Source organism: Pinus tabuliformis, chromosome 4_1 (genome assembly GCF_031772625.1).
Source record: "Pinus tabuliformis cultivar Carrire ecotype Pingquan chromosome 4_1, CPIR1, whole genome shotgun sequence".
In the NCBI taxonomy this organism is placed as follows: Eukaryota; Viridiplantae; Streptophyta; class Pinopsida; order Pinales; family Pinaceae; genus Pinus; species Pinus tabuliformis.
In genome coordinates this window covers 58019211-58031657 of record NC_142303.1, presented here as the reverse complement: position 1 = coordinate 58031657, position 12447 = coordinate 58019211, and positions in this window count along the sequence as shown.

Genomic DNA, 12447 nt, shown 5'->3' with positions numbered 1-12447 from the left:
TTCAAAACTTATTGTAGTGAAAATGGAATAAGACAACATCTTACTAATGTTTACACTCCACAGCAAAATGGAGTAGTCGAAAGAATGAATCGCACTTTGTTAGGAATGGCGAGATCCATGTTAATTTTCAAGAGGTTAAGTCCAACATATTGGGCAGAAGCAATTCATACAGTTGTCTACTTAAGAAACAGATCTCCAACTGCTTCTTTAGACAGAATCACACCTTATGAAGCTTGGTTTGGTTTCAAACCTCGAGTTAAACATCTTAGAGTTTTTGGATCAGTATGTTATGCCTTAGTTCCGAAAGAAAAACGAACTAAGCTTGACTCAAGAAGTTTAAATGCACAATGATTGGCTATTCTGATGAGAAGAAAGGGTATCATCTTTTTACCAATGGAAAATTCATTGTGAGAAGGGATGTCATTTTTGATGAAACAGAGAGTAAGAGTGCTGAAGAAATAGAAAATCTTCTTCACAAGTTAGAAACTAAGGGAAGTAAAAGAAATGGAAAAATGAAAAGTCAACCAACTTCACCAAATTGGTATGAACTTGATTTTCCTTCCTCTGAAGATGAGTCATCCAGTCCATCTACATCAACAACATCATTTGGGTATTCTAGCAGTTCATCTGCATCTCCAACCAGTAGCAGTTCTTCTGACAGTGATTCTCCACACTCTTCACTTGAATGACGAACATCAGTTTATATTAATCCTCTTTACAATGATGGAGACTTTACAGAAGCGCAAACAAGTGAGCACCAACTACCAAAATGGGCAGTTCAACTTTTGAAAGATGTAAAGACTGATGAGAAAAATAAAACAGGCACCAAAAGGGCACATAAAAGTGAAGGCAATTTTGCCTTGATAGCAAATGATTTTACTGAACCTTCCACATACAAAGAAGCAGTAAAACATAAAGAATGGCAACAGGCTATGGTTGAAGAATATCAGGTAGTAATTGATAACAACACTTGGAAACTTGTTGATTTTCCAACAAATGTTAAACCCATAGGATGCAAATGGGTTTACAGAATTAAGTATAATCAAAAGGGAGAACTTGAAAAGTATAAAGCACGACTTGTCGCAAAAGTCTTTGTGCAGCAGGAAGGTATTGATTATGAGGAAACTTTTGCTCCTACAGCTAAATGGAACACCATCTGTTTAACACTTGCATTGGCCGCTCAGAAAGGATGGAAAGTTCATCAAATGGATGTGAAAAGTTCTTTTCTCAATGAGGATTTACAGGAGGAAGTGTATATGACCCAACCGCCAGGTTTTGAAATTGAAGGACAAGAACATAAAGCCTGCAAATTGATCAAGGCTTTATATGGATTAAAACAAGCTCCTCGAGCTTGGTATGCAAAGATGGATGAATACCTTAAGAAAGTTGGTTTTCACCGAAGTGAATCTGATGATACTTTATATGTGTGACAACAGGGAAAATATCTGGTAATTCTTGTTATGTATGTAGATGATTTGATCATTACTAGCAACCATGATGATCGTATTGCACAAGTGAAAAAGGAGTTACATGTAGGTTTTAAGATGACAAATTTGGGATTACTTCACTACTATCTTGGAGTTGAGGTCTTCCAACGTCCACATCATATTTTCATTTCTAAGAGTAAGTATGTAGCAGAGTTTCTTCAGCGATTTGGCATGCAGGATTGCAAGCCCGTTCTCACCCCCATGGAGCAAAACTTGAAACTTTCAAAATTTGAAGGGGGGAAAGGTGGACAGTACAACTTACAGACAGTTGATTGGAAGCTTGATTTATTTGACAAATACTCGTCCTGATCTATCTTATGCAGTCAGTATTCTTTCACATTTTGTGCAGGAACCACGAGACAGCCACTGGAATGCAGCCAAAAGAGTTCTTCGATATATCCAAGGAACAAAAGATTTTGGTCTTCTTTACACAAAAACTAAAAATTTTGTACTTGGTGGATACTCCGATGCCAATTTTGCTAGGAGTATTGATGATCGAGCATCAACATCAAGTTATGTAATGAACATGGGGTCAGCAGCAGTATCTTGGAGTTGTAAGAAACAAGCTACAGTGGCCACTTCTTCAGTAGAAGCAGAGTACATTTCAGCATGGGAAGCAGCATGTGAAATTGTTTGGTTGCGCCGAATTTTGCAGGACTTGGGCATTTCTCAAGCAGAAGCTACATCATTATTCATTGATAGCCAGTCAGCCATAAAACTTGCCAAGAACCCAGTTTTTCATTCAAAAACAAAGCATGTGGACACCAAGTATCATCATATCAGATCTCTCATTGCCAAAGATGTCCTCAAGCCAGTTTATTGTCCTTCCAAAGATCAGATCTTTGACATTTTCACGAAACCGCTTGGCAGAATAAAATTTACTAAGTTCAGGGATGAACTTGGTATCTGTTGTAATGTATCTTTGGATCATAGGGGGGAATTTTAGATGATCCAAAAATACAATTTTATCATAGGTTATAAAATTAAAATAAAATAATTATTAATTTAAGATATTAAATTAATAATTATTATTCTAGAATGTTTAATTATTTAATGGAGACTTTTAGAATTAGCATATTGGGTTAACTAGATATAACTCTCCAAATGTGTCGTATCTTAGGCTCTATTTTAGGAAATTTGTTAGCTAGTTGGTTTGAATAACATTTATTGTAAATGGACATTTGTTATTTAATAAGTGATCCATAATTAGAGGTAGTTAGGACATGGAGCTTATAAATAGCTCATTGCAAGAGTGTTTGGTTGTTCAGGTGTAAACTCTTGCAAAATCAATTATGTAATTATCTTTCTTCTGATTAATAAAATTACGTGTCTGAGGACACTTCTGCCATTAGTGATTTCGTCAAGAACTGCATATTCCCTGTTTTCTTTTTCTTGCTTCTTTTCCTACAACTGATTCTTATACAAGACCTTTTCATTGAATATTACATCTCTGCTCCTAATGATTTTGTGATTTTCATAATCATATAAGCGATAACCAAAATCATTAACACCATATCCAATAAAGGTACATTTCTTTGACTTTGCCTCAAGCTTTGTTCTATTTTCTTTATCAATATGGACAAAGGCCTCACAACCAAAAGGCTTTAAAAAAGAGTAGTTTACCTTTTTACCTCTCCATGCTTCCTCTAGAACACCACCATTCAAGGAACTTGAAGGCCCTCTATTTATTAGATAAACAGCAGTATCTACAGCATCTGCCCAAAACTGTAAAGGCAACCTGCATGCAATCTCATGCACCTTGCACGCTCCATGATTGTTCTGTTCATCCTTTTTGACACACCATTTTCTTGTGGTGTTCTTGGAACTATCTTCTCTCTGCGAATTCCATGCTCTGAACAGTACCTATCAAAATCTTTGCTGCAATATTCACCTCCATTGTCTGATCTAAGACACTTCAATTTCATTCTGTCTCAATCTCAACCAAAGCTTTCCATTTCTTGAAAGTATCAAATACATCAGATTTATTCTTAATACAATAAATCCAAGTTTTTCTAGTTGCATCATCAATAAAAGTAACATAATAACGAGAGCCATCAAGAGATGATACCTGAGCAGGTCCCCATACATCTGTATGCACAAGATCTAATTTTTCGCTCTTCTTTTCTTTCCCAACTCTGAGAAATCTAACTCTCTTCTGTTTTCCATAAATGCAATTCTCACAGAAGTCCAAATCAACATTCTTCAAACCCAGCAACAAATTTCTTGAGTGAAGAATCTTCATCCCCTTTTCACTCATGTGTCTGAGCCTATGATGCCATAATGCTGCATCTGCTCCTTTGGAAGTTAAAGCATTAATAGAGTTAGAAATACCATTGCATAAATACAATGTACCAACCTTTTCGCCTTTTGCTATTACCAGGGCTCCTTTGGTGACCTTCCAAGCTTTATCTGTGAAAGTTGTCACACAACCTTCACTGCCTAACTACCCTGTTGAAATCAGATTTTTCTTTAGATCTGGAACATGCCTTACCTCCTTTAGTAGCCATTGGTTTCCATTCTATTGTTTTGCAAGAACCTTACCCATTCCAACAATTTTATAGGGTTTATCATCACCCAAACGAACTTGTCCAAAATCTCCTTGAACATAGTCATGAAAGTATTTCTTATCAGGTGTGGCATGGAATGAGGCCCCTGAATCTACCACCCAGGAATCATTAATATTTTCGAAAGAAATAATCAAAGCATCTTGTAACACCTCACCTGTCACATTTGCTTCATGATTGTTTTCTTGTTGTGCATCTCCTTCTTTTCCCTTTCGAGATCTATAGTCTTTCTTTAGGTGTCCTTTCTTTCTGCATTTCCAGCACACTATCCCCGATCTGGACTTGGATCTGCCTTTCCTTGATTTACTACGATATCCTGAGCTCTTTCCTCTTTCCATTTTTTTTCCCCTAGACTTTGCACTCAAAGCATTACCCAATGTCTCACCAGAGCTTTTCCGTCGCATTTCCTCACTAAGGATAGCACCGACAACATCATCAAACTTTAAAGTACTAGATCCAGAGACAAAGTTACTAATGGCCATTACTAAACCATTCCAACTTTCTAGTAATGAGCACAAGAATAACAGAGCTCTAACTTCATCTTCAAAGTTTACCCCTACAGAACTTAACTGACTTGTAACTGTATTAAAATCATTTAAATGATCTGCAACAGATCCACCTTCCGACATCTTCATATTAAATAACCGTTTCATAAGAAATACCTTGTTTGAGGCCGAGGGTTTTTCATATAGTTTCGACAACACCTGAATCAAACCCTCTATCATTGTTTCCTTCAAAATGTTGAAGGCGACTGACGCAGCGAGGCACAACTGTATTGTTACGAGTGCCTTTCTATCGAGAAGGTTCCATTGTTCATCTGTCATAGCTGTCAGCTTCTTCGTTTTTCCGCTCAATGGTAGGTACAGATCTTTCTGATACAGATAATCTTCCATCTACATCTTCCATAGCGAGAAGTTTTGGCCGTTAAATTTATCGACCCTAAACTTACCATCTTCCGCCATTACTCCCACTCGAACGAGGAACCCTTCTTTCCTGCGAGTTTATTAGCCAAATAGACCGTCGGCTTTGATACTAGTTGTTATAAAAATTATATATTATGGAGCAATGGAACACATAAAATATTGCAGAAATATAAACACAGCAAACGCATAAAACAAGAGAGACACAAATATACATGGTTCACCCAGTTTGGGCTACGTCCACCCCGAACAGCCAGTACTTCCTTTCTATTATCCAGCAAAATGAAGAGACACAACCTATAGCAAATCAGTTGTAATATCCTCTGTTTTCTCTCACAGTCTCACCTCTCTGTTTCTCGGTCACAGAATACACATCTATTACACAGCCTCAAATAAAAAATGCCCTCATACAAAGAGAGGGGTTGCCTTCTAGGGCAAAAAACCCTAAACTAAACATAAGTTCTACCGTCAGATCATTTGCCTAATGTATGGCCCAGATTGACTAGAAATTACTATACTTTTACAAGGCAATTTTACATTTATTTTTGGCTTTGGGGATGTTGGCCCCCAGACCCTTCAACCGGGGGGGATCATCCCCCCCCCCGGACCCCGGCGAGGGGGACAAGTCCCCCCCGCACGCCCCCTGGGGTATACATGTGGCTGAAACAAAGACCTCTGAACAATCTTGCTCCACACACAACAGAACGAACTAGGAACTGTAAAAGCTCAATTTTCTGCCCCATACTAATAATCGGAAATATTTGAGTAACCTGCAATTCTTTAGTGCCTCAACCGTGCCCTAGTTATTTTGGGTAATCATATCCTATTCTTCGTGCTCTTGTTCTCTCCATGTAATCATCATTCTGATCCCATGAATACCTGAAAATACAACCATAAGGCAAATTAGGATCCATTTATTGCAAAAAACAGAAGAATTTTTGGGTGAAAACAACTAAATGAAATTTGGTTTTTCACTCAATGCAGCCCAGCCTTAGGGACAGTGCACTGCAATACAGGAACCTTCTAGGTGAGTGCACTATATCACACCTTTCGATGATGAAAGGGTGCGTTGATCTCAGGTTGGAAAATTGAAACCCTAGGGGCCCCAAAAGCTCAAAATTTTTGCTTGAAACTGAAAATGAATGATATGAAATGAAAGAGAATAGAGATAGCTCCTACCTGGTCCGGACAGCACGAGGGATGGTCCACTGAATCTTTTGCAATCAACTGGTGAACTTCGAGGTAAAAACTGCTCCAAAGCACCAAAATCAAAGGGTAAATGTGAAATGGTAAAACTTGTTTTTATGTTTATTTCTTGCACATTAATCGAGTAAACATTAGTTTTTATTCATTTTATCCATGAAACAGGTATTTTTAATCTAGTTTGATGGTGTTTGTGCAGGTTTGACAACTCACATGCAGAATTTGACGTGCTCAAATGTAAATTGAACATCTTTGACCAAAAAGCAAACTTTTATCTCTTTTTTGAGCTTTGTTAAAAACGAAAAAGGAACCACCTTGGAGTCCTCTTTAAGCTCTTTTCAAACTCTCTAAACTTGAAAAGATTGTCAAGTGCTTGTCATTTCCAGCTTGTTAACGGATTGGAATTGATATCTATTCAGTATAAGTTTAACCCTTTTTTCGGGCTGAGATAGATTAACTACGAAAAAGGAATACATTGATTGAACATGATCAATAGGTTCTCTCTCATATTGTTTTATGCTTTTTCGGACTTGAGAGACAAATCTACGAAAAAGAACTTTTGTAGTTTCCTTTTTGTCCCTTTTCAAACTCTCTAAACATGAAAAGGACCACGTTATCTTTGTCCTTAAACTCGTTAAAAACATCAGATAGCAACAAAATTGTCCATCTAGACAAGACCGAGTTTCACCTTCGCTAGACTCGTTAAAGCATCAAATAGTGATGGATTCACCCGGAGGGTGAACTTATACAACAAGCATATGTTATCCTCCTCAAGCTTGATAAAAATAAAGAGGTACTAGTCAGCAATGACTGGGGAAAATTGGAAAAAGGGGAAAACACTTTATGGTAGAAAGTCACTCTTGAACATGACACTTTCACCTCATCACTATGACTATGTGGGTTGGGTCATTCAGCTTGATCTTTATCACACTGTTGGTCTATCATACCATCCATTACTTTGTTTTGGGTCAATGTTACCAATTCATTTTAGTTTCGCCAACATGTTCAAGAGAAGTCATTCAGTTCAAACTTCATCCTTTGCAATACTGTAAACCTTCATTTTCATGACCATCATTCCTGAACCTTCTGTCTTTAGTCAATTTTTTCATCTCCAAAATCATTTACCTTGTTTCGTGTCATTGATGTGGGATACATCAAAGCCCTCCTATGATGAGTCGCTTCTTGTTGACATCAGCACATTATCCAAGAAGTTGACTTAGAAACACCCCTTCAGTACCTTGAGGCTTGCATACATCAATGGCAGGTTTCTCGCTTCCGGTGATAGGTTGACATCACTGGCCTTCAACCGAAAGAATTTGTATGGTGTTCGACATAAAATCATTTATTCACACCATGCGAAATGTATTGTAGTACCTTGAGGGTCATCATCATTATCATTGATTCCTCTCGCATCTGTTAACGGCTTACATCATTGGCTGGTAATCAAGCGATGTCTTCCCATGTTCGAATTCATATCATCTATTCACATGGTTAGACTTGTACTTGAGCGAAAGATTGAACAAGATTGAAGACCCTGGATCTAGTTTCATCCATTCAGGTTGCGATATTTTTAGGAGTACTAAATCAAATGTACAATGGCCTTACATTCATGGTCATCCATTCATGGGTCTATATCTGTAGACGACTATATTTGTACATGTAATGAAAGTTTATAAGATGAGCATGGATATGCCTTCCCTCAGCAAGTTCATGAGAAAAAATCAAATTATCATGATATTTATTGTAATTGATGCAGGTCACCTTCTACTTTGAAACCTCATCTCCACATAGTAAAGCATTTCACTCAACATACATATTTATGACTTCATGCTTTAGGGGGCAACTGTTACATATTCATTTGGGCACATCAATCCCAACTTACAGATCAATACTATTAGGGCCCATCAAACCCTAATTCAATTGTTACATGCCCTAAATGACGTCAACCTTCATAATGCCTCCTTCCCAAGAGATTCCATGACTAAAATCATCGAAAAACTGCCTCTAAGAAGACAATCATAGGAAGGCCTTTATCAGGGTGCACTGGAGTGCCGCCCAGTACACTGCCAGGGTGCATTGCAGCACACTTGAGCCTTCTTTGGCCTGCGCTAGGTGAATTTGAGCGAAATCTACATTTGGGTTTGGAATATTCTTATCCATAGGATGCCTCTAGAATTTTCCTAAGGCTATCCACTCCTTTGGGCTCAAAATTGTATGAGGGAGGGAGTTAAGTAACATCAATCCCTTTATCCCTTCCTCCATGGAACTAAATCCTAATTTTGGGAGGGCATTCATTATCACCATTTATGACATAACTTCCTTCATTCACCTATAAAAAGACCACTCATCTAAGTGGTTAGGGGCTGAAAATCATTGAATTATAGGGAGATGTTGTTAGTATGAGACTTGAGTTGGTTCCAAGTATTGTAATGATGTCAAAATGTCTTGCTTTTTATGAGGAGAGGATGGGATTGAACTGGGGGAGTGACACTGAATCAGGCAAATTGGGTTGTAAGTTTTCCTTTTACTAATAAAGTTTTCAAATATTTTTCCATATGTTTGTATTGTTCATTGATGCTTTCATATGTGTATTATGCACTTGATTCCATTTTATGTTTAATCAATAGATCATTATCATATGCTTTGATTGGCTTTTGTCTTTTGTCTATGCACAGTTACTTTTCAAACAGATTAAGTACAGAAAGAAGCGATAGAATCGGTCAAGGGAGATAAGGAGTAAGCGAAAGCTTCAGGTAGGCTTCTTTACTATCTTATTTAATCTATTGGTTATAAAAAAAGTAGAGAATGCTTTGCTCTATTGTTCTAGACTTAGCTACTAGTCTAGGGGTTTAAGCGTTTATCCGTAGACACTAAAACTTCCCAAAACACGAATTAAGTGAGTACATACACCCCAATGCTAGAGTAGGAAGTGAAAAGAAGGTTGTCAGGAGAAGTTGCAGCTACAGTCAACAGGGTTGGTAGATGGTCAAATAATATGGGAAGTGTAGTGCACAATGGTTGTTGTCATCATGTTGCTCAGGTTCGAGATCTGCATTTTATTCTCTGGAAGTAAATCAGATCAATGGGCCTTGTTTAGGTCCTTAGATCCCTTGGAATTCCTCTAGTTAGATTTCTTTCAAATATGGAAAAATGGGGCATTGGTGTAAATATGGAGGCGTGCTGGTAGGCAAGATGTGTTTTGGAACAAAATTTAAATGAACTTGAAGAAAAATCTCAGACACTTTCTAGTGTAAGGTTTTCCCTACCTACACCTACAAATGTTGCAAATGTGTTGTATGACCATTTGAAGTTGCATGTTCCAAAGGGGTGCAATAAAGGAAAATAGCATCCAAGCACAAAAAAGCATGCACTTGGACTTCTGAGGCATCATCATCCTATTTTTGGGGTCATTAAAGAACATCGAATGCTTGCAAATCTTATGTACTCTACAATTTCTTTAGTATTGTCACGTGCAGGGCTTTATGAAGGTTCTAAGATTCACTCCATCCATGGGAACTAACTTCAAACATCTACTGCCACAAGCAGGCTATCCATGGAAGAGCCCAATATTCATCACATGAAGCATGAATTTGATTTGACTCTAGTGCTTGCTAATGGAGTTGACATAGAAGTTGTTAATCTTGGCTAATACCAAATCAATTCACGTGATTTTTTTTTTGCCTACACAAGAAAATTGGTCGTTAATTTCATAAAACTATTCTCAAATAGAATTCTACCTCATGGCTCATTTTTCTGATGATGCTTCTTTAATTAATCTTCTGAGGAAACCAGATGTTGATGTCTTTATTATGATGGAGCGAGATGCACAGGGAAAAATGAATCTGAAATAAATGAGAAGTAGAGAGATCATATGAAAAAGCTTGTTTACGGAATTTTATATGGAATGGATGTCAACACTTTGCCTAAGGCTTCCCAAAGCTGAGGTTGTATAAGGAGGACATGCATCTTTTTTTCATTTTTGAAGTTTTGGTTATATGCTCTGTTTTGCTCCATTTTGCTTAAGTTTGAACCTGTGTAACCAAGGGCATACTATGTAAAGTTCCATGATTCATGTTTAGATGAAAGTGTGGAAGTTTTGGAAGGTTTGAATTATATGTTGGGTAATGTAAGGTGAATTTAGATGGTTGTTAGGTCACTCATAATCATTTTGGCAGCAGGAAAATTCAGTATTAGTTCAAAATTCAACCTTTGTTGCACAAACTGAAAACAACCATTTTGAAGGCCTACAAGCATGGAAGGAAGCACTCAGTTAGTTCTGCACCAACACACCATCTCAAACACATTCATCTACTAATTTTTGTCCAGAACAATCTACAACCATGTCGAGTTTGAAGACTTATTCCCTCTGTTGTGCAAACATATCAGTCAAACTTATTTTGAATTTTTTCAAATTTTGGAACTTCTAGAAGTAATTTTGGTTGTTGGATAAGTGTCAATAAGTTTAAATTCATGTAGTTTGATTTGTTAAACAAATATTCCAACTTGGTTGATGTTTCTAAATTGTATGAGTCTTGATATAGCAGTTCCTATTTTTCTACATATCAAGTAAAGATGCATTGTATGAAGCCCATTTGACTTCTATGGAGTGAATTCAACCACCTAAAGTGGTAATTCGAATTCCTCATTGTATATAATGATGTAAAGATATGGAAAATAGTTCTGGTTGGTAGTGTTAAAGGCTAGACTACATTCTTTTGCAAGTATTGTATCTTTTCCTAAATGAATAGAAGAAGGAAGGTGCAGTTTTGACAGAGATTCTTGTGTTTTAATAGAGATTCTAATGGTTTGTTTTTGTATTTCCTTCTGATCTACTTATAATATATATATTTATGGCATAAACATTCTTCATGCTCAGTCTGAAAGGAAGCGTGTTGGGTCCCTATAATACTAGTGATTACCCCATTACTATTGTAGTTATACCCTTATTTATATTGTTGTGCCCCTATTACCCCCATATTGTTATTTCTGTGCCCCATAGAATCCCTCTATTGTTATTTTTGTGGCTTTATATTATTATTGTTAGGTCGGCTGGATTATATTGTGACTCCTTAGACTCCTATATATAGAAAGGAGGTTTTGTCATTTGTATCATCCAAGAATTGTTCATTTATGTAATGTAAAGGAGGTTGCCCCCTCGAAGAGGCTGAATTCTAAGGCGTTGATCTATCTTTTCTATCTTTTCTTGAGCTGGTTTCATAACATTTGGTATCAGAGCTTTGGATTCTAGGGTTTCGCTGCTCCAAACAGGTCATCGTGGCATTTTCGCTATAACTTTTTTTTCTGTGACATTTCAGAAGTCGCAAAAAAAACCCATTTGAGAAGAATTGCCGCTGAACCTTGGGTCCGAATTTCAGAGTTTTTCGCGTGATATTTTCGGAGATATGATCTGAGGAAGTTGGCCTTTTTGCAGACTCCTGAATTACATTCAAAACAGGTGACCTGGGGAAAATCGTCATAACTCTCTCTCTGAGGATCGGATTGAAATTTCGTAAAAAGGTACAGAAAGAGGACGGACTGTAGTTTCTTGTATGTGTGTTTCAGATTCAAAGGTTGAAACAGTGACTCGTGGCACGTCGTACAAGTTCGCTCTACTGAACCAGTCTAAAAGCAAGTCACTGTGGGAGATTTCACATAACTCTTCCTTGGAGAATCCAATTTGGCTCAGACTTGTGGCATTGGAAAGAGGACACAGAAGGCTACTACAGGTAGAAATTTCAGAACTGGATGATCCAAAATTACAGAGATACATCAGATTCAATATCAGGCTTCTATAAAGTGAAAAAAGGTGTGTAGTTTTTTTTTAAATTTTTGTGTAAGCTTGGTTTAACGGAATTCAAAGGGCATAGTAAAGCATTATTATCGGTAACTGATGCCCCGAGGAAAGAAAATGCAAACACCTAGTAAGGAACCTGAAAGCTCTAGCATGACTCATGAAGAAGAAGAAGAAATGCTACATGATATATCAAAATTACAAGAACAAGTGCAACAAATGTCACGCTCACAAAAGCTAACAGAAGCTAAGATAAGTGGCGTGGAATCTAAGATAAAGGGCATGGAAGCTAAGATGGATGATTCGAAGACAGATTTGAAGAGAGACATGGCAGATTTGAAGACAGATATGGAAGAATTGAAGAAGTTGCTACAAGAAAGGGTCACTAATGGTGAAAAGGTAGTAAAGGAAACTCATGATGAGAACAAAAGAAATGTTAATCATGATACCATAGACGCTAATGTTGGATCGAAGACTCACCA